General features: G+C 38.6%; 1 non-coding gene across 1 annotated transcript; it reads right to left on the bottom strand.

Moving 5' to 3' along the window:
* Positions 1-438: 438 nt before the first annotated feature.
* LOC142177704 (U5 spliceosomal RNA) lies at positions 439-554 on the bottom strand. Its single transcript, XR_012706269.1, has one exon. It is a non-coding gene; the product is annotated as a U5 spliceosomal RNA (small nuclear RNA).
* Between the last annotated feature and the right edge of the window lie 16,759 nt (positions 555-17,313).

The following is a 17,313-nucleotide window of genomic DNA, read 5'->3' as shown; positions in this document are numbered from 1 at the left end:
TGCATGTGCCCCACATTTGCTAACATAGATACGCCCCTGAAAGAGGATGGGAACAAAGACATTGTTCTGGGTGATTTGGGATCCTCCGAGAGCCGTTGCGACTTTGGGTATTGCAGGTGGATTAGAGTTGAGGAGGTTGGGGGGGCTAGACGTAAGATGAGCAGGGCATTCCGCTGGAAAATCTTACTCGGTTTTTATTGTTCTATTCAAACTTATAAATATCAGTAGGCTCATATTATTATCAAATGGGAAGAATTTATAGCTTCGGATGTTGTGTATATGTTTCCAAAAGATAAATAAAGGAAAGTTACTCCCAACTGCAGTAACAAATTATCATTTTCATTCAGAAAGATTAACATAGAAAAACCCACAAAGTCTACCAGTTAATTCCACTTATATCCCTAGTAAAAATCAAAGATTAGAACTGGAATTGTAGGGGGCATTCAACTTGAGAACCCCTCCAAAAATTGGCGTATGCCACTGAATGCAGCGCGCACACGGTATTCTTTAGTAAAAGGTGAAAGAAAAGTTGCTTTGTGCTCACTGCGTTAGCTGCATGAGTTTTGCATTGTGCTTAAGTAACCTTTTATATCTAACAAGAAGTTTGGGCTTACTCTTTCTTTTATGATGTGGGAGTCAGCTCTCTTCTGTGGTTTAGAGTACAACAACAACAATCAGTATAATCTCACTAGTGGGGTATGGGGAGGGTAGTGAGTACGCAGGGTAGCGAGGTTATTTCCGATAGACCCTCGGCTCCCTCCCTCCAAGAACTCCCCACCTTGTTCTTGGGGTGACTGGAACTCACACCTATTGTTTGGAAGTGAAGGATGCTCACCGCTAGAGCAACCCACTCTTGTCTGTGGTTTAGAGTCTTCATTTTAAATAGAAGCGTCTTTGTGGATCGTTTTGCTCTGTCCTTTGATTCATTAGCGTAGTTGCTTTTAGCTTTTATTCATTTAAGGTTCTTGGTAATTTTGAAAAAATAGATGCTGGAAGCTGGCTAGGAAGGAGGCGATGTTAGCGGTTACGGCAGCTAAGACTGCAGCATTTAGTCGTTTATACGAAGAACTTGAGGGTAAAGGGGGGGATAAGAGGTTGTTTAGGCTAGCCAAGGTGAGAGAGAGAGACCCGTGACTTGGACGAAGTGAAGTGCATCAATGACGAAGAAGGTAGAGTTTTGTTGGATGAGGCGCATATCGTCGGAGATGGCAAACTTACTTCCATAGTCTCTTGAACGAGGACAGAGAGGCGGTTCCACGATTTAAAGACCATGGGTGCACCACGATACTTGTCATAATATTAAGTGATGTATATTTGTTTTAGTGTTTTATGACATATTAATAATTTTTCACATTATTCAACGAGATAATCTATAATCTTACTATTCTAAATCTGTGTTTGTCATTAATATTATCAATTATAATTCGACAATCATTGCATAATATTTATCTTAAAACATGTTCAGGCTTTAGCATATAATTCAAAATAAAAAGGAAAAGTAGAATACTAATGAAAATTTAATACCGTAAAAATTGAAACTTTGCAAATTTTATAACTAAAAGAAAATGAAAATATCAAAAAGCTCTTAGAGCATATGACAAGTTCTTTATATGTGACTTGCTTATCCAAAAAAAGAAAAGTATATTTAATCCTATAAATTTTGAAAAAGAATTTTAATAATTTGATTGAAATTCAAATATGTTTAAGCAATAATTTGGGATAAAAATATTTAAACAAGTCTCATCATAGACTTAGATCTTATTGTCGCATAAATTATTTATAATAAAACCAATTTATAGTGGTTCAAGATAAGACAAATCTCAATGGAAGTAATAAGTAGTTTAATTTCCGACTCCTTAAGTTGTTGTTTACCATGAAACTTGGAGAAGGAGATAAAAAAGGAAAAATGATAAGAAGGAAAAAAATAGAACTAAAACAAAAAAGAGCTACGAGGTACAAACTAAATACGTAGTATTATATTAATATGTGTCCATAGGGTCTCGACCGGAGGCACCAATGCCAAAATTTGAGCATGGGTGCCATCTACTCTCTATGGCTAAACCATTGAAAATTTCTACATAAAATCTGCTTTTACTTGGCAAGAGGATGGGTGCATGTGCCACACATTTGCTAACATAGATACGCCCCTGAACGAGCATGGGAACAAAGACATTGTTCTGGGTGATTTGGGATCCTCCGAGAGTCGTTACGACTTTGGGTATTGCAGGCGGATTAGAGTTGAGGAGGTTGGGGGGGCTAGGCGTAAGATGAGCAGGGGTAGCACTACCGGACCAAATGAGATCCCGGTGGAGTTTAGGAAGAGTGTGGGCAGGGCGGGCTTGGAGTGGGTTACTAGGTTATTTAATGTCATTTTTAGGACGAAAAAGATGCCCGAAAAGTGGAGATGGAGCACGATGATTCATGTGTACAAGAATAAGGATGCTATCCAAAATTGCAATAACTATCGGGGTATTAAGCTGGTTAGTCATACTATGAAGGTATGGGAGAGGATGGTGGAGCTAAGGGTGAGGAGAAGAGTGTCTATTTTCGAGAACCAGTTTGGGTTTATGCCAGGACGTTTGACTACGGAAGCCATTCACCTTGTTAGGACACTGATGGAACAAAATAGGGAGAGGAAGAGTGACTTGCATATGGTCTTCATCGATTTAGAAAAAGCTTACGCTAAAGTCCCGAGGGAGGTTCTGTGGAGATGTTTGGAGGCTAGAGGGGTACATGTGGCCTACATTAGGGTGATTAAAGACATATATGAGAGAGCGAAGATCTGTGTGAGGACAGTGGGAGGGGTCTCAGACCATTTTCCGATCATGATGGGGTTGCATCAGAGGTCGGTACTCAGCCCTTTTTTGTTTGCCCTACCAATGGACGTACTGACTCGCTATATCCAAGGGGAGGTGTCGTGGTTCATGTTATTTGCAGACGACATTATTTTGATTGGCGAGATGCGAGACGATATTAATGCGAGGTTAGAAGTGTGGAGACAGACCCTGGAGTCTAAAGGTTTCATGTTGAGCAAAATCAAGATAGAATACTTGGAGTGTAAGTTTAGCAGTGCTACTCAGGGAGTGGAAGAGGAGGTGAGGCTGGATTCAGAAGTCATCCCTAGGAGGGGGAGTTTTAAGTACCTTGGGTCTATTTTACAGGGAATGGGGAGATTGATGAAGATGTCATATATCGTATTGGGCGGGATGGATGAAATGAAGACTTGCTTTCGGTGTTTTGTGTGACAAAAAAGTACTACCAAAACTTAAAGGCATGTTTTATAGAGCAGTGGTCAGACCGGCTATGTTGTATGGGGTTGAGTGTTGGCCAGTCAATAGCTCTCACGTCCAAAAGAGAAAGGTAGCAGAGATGAGGATGTTGAGATGGATGTGCGGGCATACCAGATTAGATAAGATTCGGAATGAAGTTATTTGGGACAAGGTGGGTGTGGCCCCTATTAAGGAAAAGATGCAAGAAGCACGACTTAGATGGTTTGGACATGCGAAGAGGATAAGCATAGATGCTCCGGTAAAGAGGTCTGAGAGGTTGACATTGGAGGGCTTAGGAGAGGTAGAGGTAGGCCGAAGAAGAGTTGGGGTGAGATGATTAGGCATGATATGGCGCAGCTACAGCTGACCAAGGACATAACCTATGATAGGAAGGTGTGTAGGTCGAAGATTAGGATAGTAGGTTAGGTAGTCTAGATTATTCAGACCGGTAGTGTTAGTACGTACTCTCGCATTTGGTTGGTAGTAGTCTTATATGAATACATGTCAGTTTTTTTTACATTTCGATCATCTTACTATCTTGTTGTGTATGCTGCTTTTACATGGTTTTTTGGTGTTGTCCCGTATTGTTTCTTGTTATTATTGTGGTACCTATGCTTGCCTAAGCCGAGAGTCTATTGGAAACACCTTCTCTACCTCCACAAAGGTAAGGGTAAAGTCTGCGTACACACTATCCTCCCCAGACCCCATTATATGGGATTATAATGGGTATGTTGTTGTTTAGATGCTGGAAGCTGGCATATGTAATGTCGCATGCAGAGAGAGATTCAAGATTTGAATTTTATGAGTTCCTATGATAACTTTAAGTAAATTTATAATAATAACTCGGTTCACAATTAAATATCTATAGATACTTAGTGAAATTTTTAACACATACACACTATCTAGGCAAAAGTACTGGGTTCATGTGTACCCATATGTCGTATGGCAAATGCGCCCCTGGTCGCATGGAATGTTGTCACAACCCAAACTGATGGACTTTGACGAGTGCTCGAGTTCTACCTACCGAACACCCTTAAGCATATGTTTAAGATATAAACATGAAATAAGTGTAGGTGATGCATAACATCTGCCCCTAAACAACTGAATCATGTGAATAACATACGTGAGGATACATACTCGAAAGACATATATACATATACATGTGGAATACAGTAGGGCGAGCCGACAAGGCCACATACTATCCAATTATAGATGACTGTCTACAGTCCTCTAATAGAGTGTAAAACTACCCTTATATAAATACAAACGTATCGTACCAAAATCCAATAGCAGCTCCGGATCAAATGGAACACATCAACTCTCACTGAGCTAGGATCCTAAGGAGGGGGACCGTCAGCCTGCCTACCTACACCTGCAGGTACGAATAATGTACCGAGTATGTAAGGCATAAAAATCAATATATAAAAGGCATGAAAGAAACATTGAGTAAAGAACTCAACCTGTAAGTCTGAATAGCTCCGTGAATCATGAAAATATTTATAATGTCATGCGTATGCGTATAAATGTCATATCATGCATAGGTATATGTGTACATAATATCATCAAGCCCCTGAGGGCATCCCATCATATCATCTCAGCCTCTGTGGGCGAAATCATAAACGTATACCAGCTGATCAGGCGGTGGTGCGTATATAACACCATCTGGACATGGGTCAATATGCATTTATAAATGAATGCGGTGCATAATGAAATAAGTCAATAAGATCTCTCGGAATGTCATGAGACCCATGAACAGACGATATGATAGTAGGACATATGGGGAATCAAGAACATAGGCAACCCTAGTACTTCTATGAATAGAATCATTCGTGAAAGTGGCGTGCTTGCTCGTTTCGTTGTATCATATGGATCATATCAAAAGGAAAGAAGGGATAGCCTTAACATACCTGTATTATCTCTTACTTATTACTCAACCAAGCTCAACACAACTTCTTGCATTCTACAACAACTGAAATGATATTGTCGTTAACATATAATGTCGTACCATCGTATTTGGCTAGTCGTATGGCTTAAGGAAAATCGGGCAGCAACTCCCCTATTTTTAATACATCCCAAAGACTAATAAAGGTCATCAACAACCTAACAACAACAACTATAACCAACAATAGCAACAACAACAATATTATCCAATATGAGTTTCTCTGATTATCTTAACAATCATATTGAGCGGCAATCTCGTTTTTATTCATAAGAAGATATAAATTGAATCCAACTCTTATTCCATAAATTAGTTTACAACCTTCAGAACATCATACTCATATGTACTATATTATTTCTAATTCAAAACATCCACAAAATGCCTTCCAAAATAGCCCCATACATCTAGCACCTTATTTTTTGTCATCAATCACTTGTTTTTCATCTTTTCTTCTTCAATCAACTTAATTAACACCTAGAAAAAACTTAACAACAGCAGCCACAACATTATCCCATGTTCTTTCAAGTGCTATCTTATGGTTTTTCACTCAAACAACACAACCAACACAAGATTAACCTTAGGTAAAATCAAGAAGATGTTATACATACCTTGGACAACAGCTATAACTCGAAACCCCATCTCAACATAGCTCACAATAGCCCTTAATCACACCACAACATCATATAAGCATTCTCTTGTAGTCTTTAAGTCCTTTGATGATGATTTGAGTTGATTTTCCTTGAGTTTGGTTCTTGGGATCTTGGAATATGTTAGGTAGGGTTTTGGACAGATTTTGGACGAAATTTGGGTGAGAAATAGACCAAAATGAGGCTGAAACATCTTTTAAAAGACGTAGGGTCGGTGGCCATCAAGTGGGTCCCAACCGAGTTGCTTGCATAGTCTCGCAACAATGCAGGTATCTCTCTACTTCGATGTCGTATCGATGAACGGTTTAATCCGATTTTTCCCAAAATTTATATTTCCTATCCAAACATCATATATAGACATATTATGACTTTAAAATCATTTAAATCATGATTAACAAGTCTCATATTCATTACATCACCTTGGGACACACATGGTGTAACAATCTTCCCCACTAGAAACATTCGTCCTCGAATATTAAACTCCCAGAAATCTATAGAAATTTTGGCAGAGTCTCCTCTGTAACGGTACTACTACCAACCTGTCACACATCAAACCTAACAATATAAAGCCACACAGGGCCACAATCATCAATAACACCAATAGCCTCACACGACCAATAATAATAACTAACATAAAAGTCAAGTATCATATACGTACCTAAAGGCTGTGATGTCTCGGTCTGATCCTCCTCCGGAAGCGGAAACAAGTGAGGATACCTAGTCTTCATTTCTTCTCCAGCTTCCCAAATCATCTCCTCCACATTATTATTTCTCCAAAGTACTTTAACCGAAGCTACATCCTTAGTTCTCAATCTCCGAACTTGTCTATCTAGTATAGCAATGGGAGCTTCCTCATATGATAGCTGCTCTGTAACCTGAACATCATCAACTGGAATGACTTTAGATTGATCTCCAATACACTTAAGTAGCATAGACACATGAAAGACTAGATGTACAAACTCCAAGTTGGAAGGCAAGTCTAACTCATATGATACTTGGCCTACTCTGCGTCTAATCTTATAATGTCCAATGTACCGAGGGCTAAGCTTTCCTTTCTTACCTAATCTCATAATGCCTTTCATCGGTGATACCATTAAGAATACCCAGTCGTCTACCTGAAACTCCAAGTCTCATCGTCAAATATCTGCATAGGACTCCTGACGACTCTGAGCTGCTAATAGCCTTTCACTCATAAGCTTAATCTTCTTAATTGCCTGCTGTACCAACTCTGGTCCTACTAACTTAGTTTCCCCAATCTCTAACCATTTGATAGGAGACCTACACTTTCATCCGTAAAGAGCTTAGTATGGAGCCATCTGAATGCTGGAATGATAACTATTATTATATGCAAACTCAATAAGTGGAAGATGATCATCCCAGCTACCCTTGAAGTTCATCACACAAGCCCGTAGCATATCCTCTAGTCTGAATAGTACGCTCTACCTGACCGTCTGTCTGGGGATGAAATGTTGTACTAAGACTTACTTGAGTCCCCAATCCTTTTTGGAAGGACCTCCAGAAATTAGTTGTAAACTGAGTACCTCTATCTGAGATAATAGATATAGGGACACCATGAAGTCGTACTATTTCCTTAATGTAAAACCTTGCATATTTTTCTGCTAAATACCTAGTCCTGACATACAGAAAATGAGCTAATTTTGTAAGTCTATCTACAATAACCCGTATAGAATCGAACTTACACTTGGTACGAGGTAAGAATATGATGAAATCCATATTAATCACTTCCCATTTCCAAGTCAGAATCTCTATAGCCTGCAATAATCTACCGGGTTTCTGATGCTCAATCTTAACCTCCTGAAAATTAGAGCATTAAGCAACAAGCTCTGCTATATCCTTCTTCATTCCGTCCCACCAGTATATTCCCCCGATATCATGATACATCTTCGTCGCTCCTGGATGAATAGAATAACGAGAATAGTGAGCTTCTCTCATAACCTGCTGGCGCAACCCTGCCACATTAGGAACACATAGTTGACCTCGATATTTGAGGACTCCATCTCCTGTAATCTCAAATGGGGTCTTCTCCTTTTGAGGGGTTGTATCTCTGTAGTGATGTAACAACCCGACTTGTCGTTTTAAGAATTTACGCCCCGTTTAATGACTTAAGGTCTCGGGCAGCTTCGCAATATGTATTATGACCTGCGGGTATGGTTGAGTTTGATTTACTAAAGATTTGGAATTTAATTAAACGAACAATCCTTAATTTGAAGCTTAAATGGAAAGAGTTGACCGGAGAGTTGACTTATGAGAAAATGACTCCGGAATGAAATTTTGATGATGTCAATAGCTCCGTATGGTGCTTTTGGACTTAGGGAGCGTGTCGGGAAAATTATTTGGAGGTCTGTAGTGGAATTAAGCTTGAAATGCCGAAAGTTGAGTTTTAAGGAAGTTTGACCGGGGGGTTGACTTTATGATATCGGGGTCAAAATATTATTCTAAAAATTTGAATAGCTTCGTTATGTCATTTATGACTTGTGTGCAAAATTTAAAGTCATTCCGGATTGATTTGATATGTTTCGGCACAAGATATAGAATTTGAAAGTTCAAAGTTCATAGATTTTGATTTGAGGTACGATTCATCATTTTAATGTTGTTTGATATGATTTGAGGCCTCAAGTAGGTCTGTGTTATGTTATGCAACTTGTTGGTGGACGGGGTCCCGAAGGCCGCGGGTGCGAAAAATTGGCCGCGGATGCGAAGGCCGAGGGTGCGAAAAATTTGCCGCGGGTGCAAAAAATTGGCCGTGGATGCAAAGGCCGCAGGTGCAAAATATTCGCCGCGGGTGCGCAAAATTTACTGCAGGTGCGAAGAAATCACCGCGGATGCGAAAACCCCTGGGCAATACAAAAACAGAGGGGTTCCGAGCTTTTGCCATTTTTGGGCATTTCAAGCTCGGGTTGGACGATATTTTGGCAAGGTTTTCACGGGAAAACTTGAGGTAAGTCCCTTGTGATCATTTCTACTCCATAATATTGAATTATCATAGAATAATCCAATTAGATTACATGTTTTGAGGTGTAAATCGGGGGTTTGAACTTAGGGATTTGAAAACGAAAAATTAAGATTTGGAGGTCGAGTTTTTATTGGAATTCGATAAAATTGGTATGGTTGAACTCGTATCAGAATGAGTGTTCGGATTTCATGAAAATTTTGTCGGGTTCCAAGGGGCGGGCCCCCCGTTGAATTTTGTTGACCTTTTGGAATAAAGTTTTATGTCGACGCATTATTATTCGAAATTGTTTCCGATGAATTTTAATGAAGTTATACAATTAATTTGGATAGATTTGAGTTGTCCGGAGGTCAATTCAAGCAAGAAGGCTATTTTGGAATATCGGCCTAACTTCAAAAAGGTAAGTATCTTGCTTAACCTCGACTGGGGGAATTACCCCTTATACATTGAGTCTTATATGCCATTTGTGAAATGTAAAAAGCCGTGTACGCGAGGTGACGAGTACGTACTCGGGATTATACTTGCAAAAAAAATCATTGAATTAAAGTCTTAGGAATTTTTGTGTAGTAAATTGGGAAATTGAGGAAAATTATTAAATCATTTATTTTCCATGCCTAAATCCTTATTGTTGAATTTGTTTTTATATGATAATTTGATGTGATTTTTACTTGAAATATTTATGAAATTTCGTGAGTATTGTTGGTTTAATATTTCTTGGAAATTAATTCCAATATGAATTTTCCTTTGCAAATAATTAATTAAATGAGCTTAAGAAGAGGTGTTTATATAATTATTGAAAATTTGAATTTTATGAAGACTTTGCTTTATGTTGAGTAATTTCTATCTCCATTGATTATTTTTGGGTGTTATATACATTGTGTGGAGCCTTGGGCTATTTGTTGTGAAATCAATTGATTTTGTCATATCTTTGGAATTTGGTTGTGGCCATTGGGCAAATTGTGATATGAATAAATTTTATCATGTTGCTGTGATAATTTTCCGTGTAAATTGTTGTGTTGTGTGAGTTGTTATTTTGGGGAGATAAGGGTGGCATTTCACCGTTGATATTATGTGGTTAAAAGGGTGGCATTTCACTGTTGTGTTTGTTGGAATATTATCTGGGCGGAGCGATAAGGGTGGCTATAGGAGCGAGAAGGGTGGCAATAGGAGCGATAAGGATGGCTATTGGTATTGTCTGGGCAGAGCGATAAAGGTGGCTATAGGAGCGATAAGGGTGGCAATAGGAGCGATAAGGGTGGCTATTGTCAGGGACGATATGTGATGATGTGGGATTGTGGTGTTGACAATTTTCATGTGATGTTGTGATTTTCTTGTGTTTATTTTTATACATTGTGCAACTTGTCTTGTTGTTAGTAAATTGATAATAATCTGATTTATGTTGAAATTGGGAGCCTGTGGCTATTGCCAAGCGGTTTATAAAATGAAATGTGGGCACGAGGTACCGTGAATTGTAATATAAAATGGGGATATTGGCACGTGAATTGTCCGTGCAGTTGTGATATAAAATGTCGGCACGATGTACGGTGATGAAATGATAATGATATTTGGCACGTGAATTGTCCGTGCAGTTGTGATATGAAATGAGGACACGAGGTGTCGGGCAGATATGATGATTTAATTATGGGCACGAGGTGCCGTTGAAATATGAAAATGGGCTGAGACCCGTATTTTGATGATTTTGAAATGAGGTGTCACATGGTGACTTTTTAATTGAAAGAATTATATTCAAAATATTTATTTGGAAGGATTTTTACTTAGAAAGTATTATATAAAAGAATTGTATTTTGAAAGATATTTATTTGAGGAAATTGTATTTGAAAAGATTTATTGAATGAATTATATTTGAAAAATAATTATTTGAGAAAATTATATTTGAAAGAGAGTTATCAGGAAGAACTATGTGAACGACATTCATTTGAAGGGCTTGATTTAATTGGGTGTAATTTTGTTTATTAATTATTGAGTGATATTAATGGTATTCTTGTTTTCTGTTGTGCATATTACTTGTTGTTTTATCCTGCCTTTATGATTATTTGTTTTCTATTATTTTGTATATTATATTGCACAGGTTATTAGACTAGTGAGTGTCTTGACTGTACCTCGTCTCTACTCCATTGAGGTTAGTCTTGATACTTATTGGGCGCCGCTGTGATGTGTGCTTACTCTACACTTCTGCACATTTTTGTGCAGAGCCAGGTATTGAAGATAACGGACTTGAGCAGAGTTAAAGCGGGATCGTAAGGATTCAAGGTAGAGTTGCTTGGTTGTCGCAGTCCCTTGGAGTCTTTTCATTTCATTGTACTGTTAATTTGTAATCAAACAGTATTGTATATTCGGTCCTCGCGATCATTCTATGTCTTCAATTAGAGTTCGTGACTCAGTACTACCAGACTCAATAAAATGCAATGAAAATCGACTTACCTAGTCTTAGAGACTAGGTGCCATCACGACTCCTGTGGTGGGATTTTGGGTCGTGACAAGTTGGTATCAGAGCTCTAGGTTCATAGGTTCTATGAGTCACGAACGAGTCTAGTAGAGTCTTGCGGATCGGTACGTAGACGTCTGTACTTATCTTTGAGAGGCTACAGAACTGTTAGGAAATTTCCATTTCTTTCATTCCTGTCGTGCGGAATTTGTTGAATTTGGAATTTGTGCCTTTTTATCTCTATTCTCTCACAGATGGTGAGGACACGTACTACCGGGTCAGTTGAACATGCATCCGCACATACTGTTAAGGCTGCAAGAGGCCGGGACCGAGGTAGAGGTCGAGGAAGGGCACGTGCTGCGACTAGAGCACCTGTCAGAACAGTAGTTGAGGAACCACTAGTAGCTCCAGTTGGGGGACAGGTACCAGAAGCACCTATTGTTACCCCCGGACTTCAGGAGACCTTAGCACAGTTCCTGAGTATGTTTGGTACATTAACTCAGGCGGGATTGATCTCTGTTGCAACAAATATTTCGCAGATTGGGGGAGTAGATCAGACTTCTGCCATAATTCCAGAGCAGCAGGTTCACGTTGGTCAGGTTCCGGGTGCAATACCGGTACAACCTGTTATTCCGGTACGGGCTGAGGTCAGGCCCGAGGCATTAGAAGAAGAACAAAAGAGACTTGAAAGGTTTAAGAGGTATAGTCCACCTACTTTCAGTGGCACATCTACAGAGGATGCCCAAGAATTTCTAGAAAATTATCACCGTATTCTCCGCACCATGGGTATTGTGGAGGTAAGTGGAGTTGACTTTACTACATTTCAACTGTCAGGCACAGTGTATCGGTGGTGGAAAATCTATGAAGAAGGTAGACCATCTGATGCAACACCGCCTACTTGGGCTCAATTTTCGGAAATGTTCTTGAAAGAGTTTGTTCCCAAGACTCTCAGAGATGCGTGGCACACAGAGTTTGAACGGTTGCGTCAGTGCACTATGACAATGTCAGAATATGCTATCAGGTTTAGTGAGTTAGCCCGTCATGCACCGATATTGGTTCCTACAATCAGAGAGCGGGTCCGCAGATTCATTGAGGGGCTCGATTATGATATTAAAATATGCATGGCTCGAGAATTGCAAACTGATACTCCATTTCAACTAGTAGTGGAGATTGCTAGGAAGATTGAGGGTGTTTTAGGCGAGGAAAGGGAGTTTAAGAAGGCCAAAAGATCTCGAAGATCTGGAGGGTTTAGTGGGTTTTACTCTTCAGCTAGAACCCATTATAGCGGAGGCTCGAGCAGTCGGTCAGCTCAGTCCGCACATCAGATTACTCGGGGTGCTCCAATTTATAGTGCACCACCGACACGAGATTCTTACAGTGGTTATTCCAGTTATCCGGCACAGACTCAGTACGAGCAGCCGCGACCTCAGAGGGGTTGTTATGAGTGTGGTGATACTAGGCATATCATGAGAGATTGTCCCAGACTTGGGAGGGGTGGATTTCATTAGAACACTCCAGCTACAAGCTTTATTCTAGTTGATACTCCACGTGCACAGTCAGGTAGAGGTGAAGGACAGGCGCGTAGTGGGCGGCTAAGAGGTAGAGACCCGACCCACTGATATAATCACTATGATTTGGCTGGAGCCAATACACCAGATGGTGTCGTTGCAGGTACTATCCTTATTTTTATTATAAAAGGATATTTTCCTTAATTTGATTTGGTTTTGATAATGAGGCGAGTCCTCCTATTATGCTCCACTTATGGTGAGCTTCGTAAATTTGTGATCCACTTATATGTTTATCCCTGTTGGGAAATTTAAAGATGTGGATCCGTGTCTGTTATTTTATTTCTGTACACCATTGAGGGCTATAAGTCCAAAAATAATTTTTATTATTCATTACAGTGGGTTTAATGTGTTTTGAAATAATTGATTCCAATTTTTATGAATTATATGCCCTACTGGTATGAGGGTTCATTATATGTTGTGAAAATTGTTTATGAAATGTATTGAATGGAAGAAATAAAGGAAATTAAAAATTTCAGTTGGCATAATGTGCAACATAATTGTGATTCGGATTTGAGGACGAGATCCTCGCATTTTTACATGATGTGAAATATTTAAACCGGGCTGCAAGCCACGATGGAAGTTATATAAGGACGAGGTCCTTGTGGTGAAATGTTTATGAGTTTAAAATTCTCCCTTGTGAAATTTAATTTGTACAATAATATTAATAGGGAGTCATACCGGTTAGGCTTATTTGATAATGCTTGTATATTTTCTGTTCATATTCAGCCATTTTCGTGCTGTAAATATTGAGTTTTAGCCTATGAGGTGAGTGCCCAGGTGGCGTTAAATGTGACTCATTAATCCGAGTAAGTAATCATGAGGTTTTCATGTCTCACATTCCGTTATCAGCGTGTTGTGAAAATTCAAAATGAGGTGGTGGTTAATATGAGATTAATTGATGATGCTGGAATTAATTATGAACAACTTTTAAGACCAGAGATGTGGTGATGAGCATACATATGATGTGCTTCATGTCCTGATATCATTATGGTAATGTAGTGCTTGTGATGCCGAGATTAATGTTATTGATATATACCCTGTGGTATTTTGTTGGGTTGTGGATATGTTGTTAGGAGTTGTTTGGGTGTTACTCTGGCAGGTGGATAGGTCCAATTACAGGGGAGACTCTGCCGAAATTTTTTGAAAAAAAATAAAAAATAATAATAATAAATAAAATTTGGGAGTTAGAAAAATTTGGGGGATTGAGATATGCGAAAGAAGAGATAAGTTATGTTGTGTGTTTGAGGGCAAATGATCCTAAGCGGGGAAGAATGAAATACCTCAGAAAAGTTGATGTGTGCATAGGCATGAGTTGCTATAGCCAGTTGAGACTAATACCGTGCGCCGAAGTGAAAATCAGGTATTTTGGAAATGAATGGAGAGTTAGGAATTTTTGCTCTAAAGCTTATAAGAATGGAGAAAAGAAATAATATCAATTGAGATGGTGTTGTCGGACCCGTGTTTAATTGTGGGAATGTAGAATCACCCACAAGTATGTGTGCAAGAATATACTCAGTAATTTAAAGTCCTCAGAAAGATTCTTAGCACATTCGAGGACGAACGTTTGTTTAAGAGGTGGAGAATGTAACGACCCGACTTTTCGTTTTAAGAATTTACACCCCGTTCAATGACTTAAGGTCTCGGGCAGTTTCGCAATATGTATTATGACCTGCGGGTGTGGTCGAGTTTGATTTACTAAAGATTTGGAATTTAATTAAACGAACAATCCTTAATTTGAAGCTTAAATGGAAAGAGTTGACTTTTGAGAAAATGACTCCGGAATGAAATTTTGATGATGTCAATAGCTCCGTATGGTGATTTTGGACTTAGGCGCGTGTCGGAAAAATTATTTGGAGGTCTGTAGTGGAATTAAGCTTGAAATGCCGAAAGTTAAATTTTTGGGAAGTTTGACCGGGGGTTGACTTTTTGATATCGGGGTCGAAATATTATTCTGAAAATTTGAATAGCTTCGTTATGTCATTTATGACTTGTGTGCAAAATTTGAAGTCATTCCGGATTGATTTGATATGTTTCGGCACAAGATATAGAATTTGAAAGTTCAAAGTTCATAGATTTTGATTTGAGGTGCGATTCGTCGTTTTGATGTTGTTTGATATGATTTAAGGCCTCGAGTAGGTCCGTGTTATGTTATGGAACTTGTTGGTATGTTCGGACGGGGTCCCAAAGGCCGTGGGTGCGAAAACATTACCGCAGGTGCGAAGAAATCACCGCGGATGCGAAAACCCCTGGGCAATACAAAAATAGAGGGGTTCCGAGCTTTTGCCATTTTTGGGCATTTCAAGCTCGGGTTGGGCGATTTTTGGGCAAGGTTTTCACGGGAAAACTTGAGGTAAGTACCTTGTGATCATTTCTACTCCATAATATTGAATTATCATCGAATAATCCGATTAGATTACATGTTTTTGAGGTGTAAATCGGGGGTTTGAACTTAGGGATTTGAAAATGAATAATTAAGATTTGGAGGTCGAGTTGTTATTGGAATTAGATAAAATTGGTATGGTTGAACTCGTATCGGAATGGGTGTTCGGATTTCATGACAATTTTGTCGGGTTCTGAGGGGTGGCCCCGCGTTGACTTTTGTTGACTTTTTGGAATAAGATTTTATGTCGACGCATTATTAACCTGAATTGTTTCCGATAAATTTTACTGAAGTTATACAATTACTTTGGATAGATTTGAGCTGTCCGGAGGTCAATTCAAGCAAGAAGGCTATTTTGGAATATCGGTCTAACTTCAAAAAGGTAAGTGTCTTGCTTAACCTCGAGTGGGGGAATTACCCCTTAGGCATTGAGTCTTATGTGCCATTTGTGAAATGTCGAAAACTGTGTACGCAAGGTGACGAGTACGTACTCGGGATTATACGTGCAAAAAAATTCATTGAATTAAAGTCTTAGGCATTTTTGTGTAGTAAATTGGGAAATTGTGGAAAATTATTAAATCATCTGTTTGCCATGCCTAAATCCTTATTGTTGAATTTGTTTTTATATGATAATTTGATGTGATTGTTACTTGAAATATTTATGAAATTTCGTGAGTATTGTTGGTTTAATATTTCTTGAAAATTAATTCCAATATGAATTTTCCTCTGCAAATAATTAATTAAATGAGCTTAAGAAGAGGTGTTTATATAATTATTGAAAATTTGAATTTTATGAAGACTTTGCTTTATGTTGAGTAATTTCTATCTCCATTGATTATTTTTGGGTGTTATATACATTGTGTGGAGCCTTGGGCTATTTGTTGTGAAATCAATTGATTTTGTCATATCTTTGGAATTTGGTTGTGGCCATTGGGCAAATTGTGATATGAATTAATTTTATTATGTTGCTGTGATAATTTCCCGTATAAATTATTGTGTTGTGTGAGTTGTTATTTTGGAGAGATAAGGGTGGCATTTCACCGTTGATATTATGTGGTTATAAGGGTGGCATTTCACTGTTGTGTTTGTTAGAATATTGTCTGGGCTGAGCGATAAGGGTAGTTATAGGAGAGATAAGGGTGGCAATAGGAGCGATAAAGGTAGCTATTGGTATTGTCTGGACGGAGCGATAAGGGTGGCTATAGGAGCGATTAGGATGGCAATAAGAGCAATAAGGGTGGCTATTGGTATTGTCTGGGCGGAGCGATAAGGGTGGCTATAGGAGCGATAAGGGTTGCAATAGGAGCGATAAGGGTGGCTATTGTCAGGGACGATATGTGATGATGTGGGATTGTGGTGTTGACAATTTTCATGTGATGTTGTGATTTTCTTGTGTTTATTTTTATACCTTGTGCAACTTGTCTTTTTGTTAGTAAATTGATAATAATCTGATTTATGTTGAAATTGGGAGCCTGTGGCTATTGCTAGGCAGTTTAAAAAATAAAATATGGGCACGAAGTGCCGTGAATTGTGATATGAAATGGGGATATTGGCACGTGAATTGTCCATGCAGTTGTGATATAAAATGTCGGCACGAGGTGCTGTGATGAAATGATAATGATATTTGGCACGTGAATTGTCCGTGCAGTTGTGATATGAAATGAGGACACGAGGTGCCGGGCAGATATGATGATTTAATTATGGGCACGAAGTGCCTTTGAAATATGAAAATGGGCTGAGACCCATATTTTGATGATTTTGAAATGAGGTGTCACATGGTAATTTTTTAATTGAAAGAATTATATTCAAAATATTTATTTGGAAGCATTTTTACTTAGAAAGTATTATATAAAAGAATTGTATTTTGAAAGATATTTATTTGAGGAAATTGTATTTGAAAAGATTTATTGAAAGTATTATATTTGAAAAATAATTATTTGAGAAAATTATATTTGAAAAAGAGTTATCTGGAAGAACTATGTGAAAGACATTCATTTGAAGGGCTTGATTTAATTGGGTGTAATTGTGTTTATTAATTGTTGAGTGATATTAATGGTATTCTTGTTTTCTATTGTGCATATCACTGGTTGTTT

Source organism: Nicotiana tabacum, chromosome 23 (genome assembly GCF_000715075.1).
Source record: "Nicotiana tabacum cultivar K326 chromosome 23, ASM71507v2, whole genome shotgun sequence".
Lineage (NCBI taxonomy): Eukaryota > Viridiplantae > Streptophyta > Magnoliopsida > Solanales > Solanaceae > Nicotiana > Nicotiana tabacum.
Note: the sequence above shows the minus strand (reverse complement) of the source record. Positions and strands in the feature narration are given on the sequence as shown.